This window comes from Nanorana parkeri, unplaced genomic scaffold (assembly GCF_000935625.1).
Source record: "Nanorana parkeri isolate BGI_ZX_2015 unplaced genomic scaffold, ASM93562v1 scaffold783, whole genome shotgun sequence".
Lineage (NCBI taxonomy): Eukaryota > Metazoa > Chordata > Amphibia > Anura > Dicroglossidae > Nanorana > Nanorana parkeri.
In genome coordinates, this window is record NW_017307051.1 from 255861 (window position 1) to 258972 (window position 3112).

A 3112-nucleotide genomic window follows, 5' to 3' on the forward strand; every position below is an offset into this window, starting at 1 on the left:
TTGACCTCTGCACCACTGACATCTAATCTTTGTTACTCCTGACCCTGGCACTGCATTACATACTAATTACTTTTTCTCCACTGCGTTACTTACTCCTGTTCCCTGCACTCTGTGTTACATACATCTGACCTTTGCACTCTGCGACTTACACGGGATTACTGCATTATATACGACTGACTTCTGCACCGTGCATTAAATATTCCTGACATCTGCAGTCTGCATTACCTACTCCTGACCCCTGCATTACTTACTACTGACCTCCAAACTCTGCGTTACTTACCCTGCACTCTGTGTTACATACTACTGATCCCTGCACTCAAACTTTGCTTACTTTTAAATAGGGCCTTTATAGGTTATTTCCTCAAAACAAAATGATGCTGCACTCTGGCGATCTTTGATCTCATCGGCGTTGTTCAGGTAGATCTCCACTAGGGATGCACAGATAACATTTTTCCCAGACAAGTTCCGATACTTTTCCTCAAGTACTCGCCGATACCAATTACCAATAATTTTTTTAGTGTCATGTTTTTCTAAAACAATACAGGCTGATTTTAGGTCAATGCTGGAGCACCAGGGCCCAGTCACAGCTGCAACTTCTGTAACCCTGGTAGTTCTGCCACAGACTCCAAATCACAGCAATACATTATATAGCAATGCAGAAAGGCACTGGCTATAGAGGACTACAAATTTCAGCAATCCATTATACAGCAATGCAGAATACCAACTATAAATAACTACAAATCTCAGCAATGCAGAAGACGACATACTATAAAGAACTACAGATCCCAGCAATCCATTACAGGAATAATATGAAGCTACATACTCCGTGTTGCTCACCAGAGCTGAGCAGCATCTCAGCAAGCTTTGTGGGAGTCTGACCAGGGCTATGCAGGGTCTCAGGAGGATGTTCAGGTCTCACCAGGGCTGCATGTGGGTCTCTCCATGGCTGTATAGGCGGGTGTGGGGCTCTCCATGGCTGTACGGGTGGGTGTGGGGCTCTCTATGGCCGTGCCAGTCTCTGCGGGCAGTGGGAAGGAGATGTGCGGCCGGACAAGCGCTGTCAAAGACAGTCCCCGTGAGATCCCCAGCAGGCTGCCCGAGGTTCCCCTGGAAGCGTGGGACCTCAGGCAGACGAATCTATTAAAAAATTTAAAGCGCCACTATTGGCGCTTAGTATCGGGCCATTTTCATGAAAATGCCCAGTATCAGCACTGATATAGAGGACTACATATCCCAGCAAACCATTATTTAGCAATGCAGAATAATATGAAGCTACATAGTGTTTGTTGCTCACCAAACCTGAGTCCATCTGGGGTCTTGTATATACACTGAGTGGCCAGATTATTATGACCACCTGACCTTTTGTAGGCAAATTAGCTATAATTTTGCGCTGAAGTTGCTAAAGGACCAGACCATTATAAATAGGGAAGCAGGTTGTTTACCATGACAGTAGAAGTGATTTTTTTCTGAAGATATGGGTAAACGCGATTTAACAGCCTTTGAACGTGGGATGATTGTTGGCGCGGAGCCATGGAGCGAGTATCAGCAAAACAGCAGAACTCATTAAATGTTCAAGAGCAGCTGTTGTTAAAGTGTTTAAAGACTGGACTGTCAGCCGAAAATCTGGGTCTGAACGTGCAAATTGTGGCCGTCAGCGACTAGTCAATGTTAGGGCAGAACGGAGAGTGGCAAGACTGGTACAAGACAACAGAAGGGCAACAGTGCAGTGTCAGATTCCTCGCATCACCTTTCAACATCTCGTGGAGTCACGAGGCGGCCCAACAAAGTCATCTCGTGGCCCAACGAAGTGCTGATGGGGTGGTCATAATAATCTGGCCACTCAGTGTAGATGCAACAGCGGTAGCAGATGTCTCTGATTTCCTGGGAGTTGAAAAACCAGCAGCTGGGTCTGGTGAGGAGATGCCACTGGATGGAAGTTAGAACCTGGGTATTGTCATATCTCATGATTAATGTGCTAGAGTAGTTTCATGTCCCGCTCCCAGATACACACATTGCCATAATCAACTTCATACAATCAAGTGTTTGGTAAACAGCACAGTTTTCCTTTGCAGTTTGATCATTGTGGATATATTGTGCCATTTTTTCCCCAACACCTCAGTGAGTGCAACATTGTCATTTTTTATTTCCTCCCAGTAACATCCTCTCCCATTGCACTACGCTGTGGCATATTTGTGTATATTTGTTCTTGTTTTTTGTACTGTATTTATATAGCATTTGCTGCAATTATTGGTCTTATTTACCACTCTCAACTGTCAAACCCAATGCTTCCATTAGCAGACCCACACTGCTCTTTTGCCACATTTTCCTGCTACCTTCATTTGCATATGCCCTCTGCAACATTCTCTGCCCAGCTTTATAAACAGAACTGAATGATACAAGGGCAAGCAACTTTATAAAAAATCAGGGCCGGCCTTAGGTCTTTAGGCGCCCTGTGCGAGAAAGCTTTACAGCGCCCCATAGTGACCACACCCCTCAGTAACCACGCCCCTCAGTAACCACACCCCTCAGTAACCACACCCTTTCAGTGGCCACACCCATTTCTCCAATATCGGCTCCATTTAAAACCTTCCATTCCGTTAAGTCCCAAAAAAACAGATTACAAGCTATGATAAAAATACAACTTTTATTCAAACCTCCTCCAGTGACCCAAAGCTCATTATATCGGGGCTATTGCCGTGATATATAGAGAGCACCACAGCCGGGACAGATCCCGACAATACTGTCGAGACCCATCCAGCTGCGTGAGAGACAGCTGGCTCTGCCTAGCTAGAGGCTGAGCCAGCTGTGCCCGCACCCTCTCCCATTTGTTCCTCCTCTCAGCGCAGGAGGATTGGAGAGGGGAGGGGAGAATCCCTGCGGGGAGCGGAGACTGGCAGTCACCGCTCACTGCAGGGAGACGCGAGCGGATCGGCTGCATGTTTTTGCTCGCTTCCCGATCAATAGAGCCGACCTGTGACAGCTTCTTTGTCACAGGTCGGCTCTATGAGGATGAGTGGAAATCTTGCAGAGGTCAGTAGTAACACACAGAATGTGCAAAGTGCAGACGTCAGGAGGAAGTAACGCACAGAGTGCAGACGTCAGGAGGAAGTAA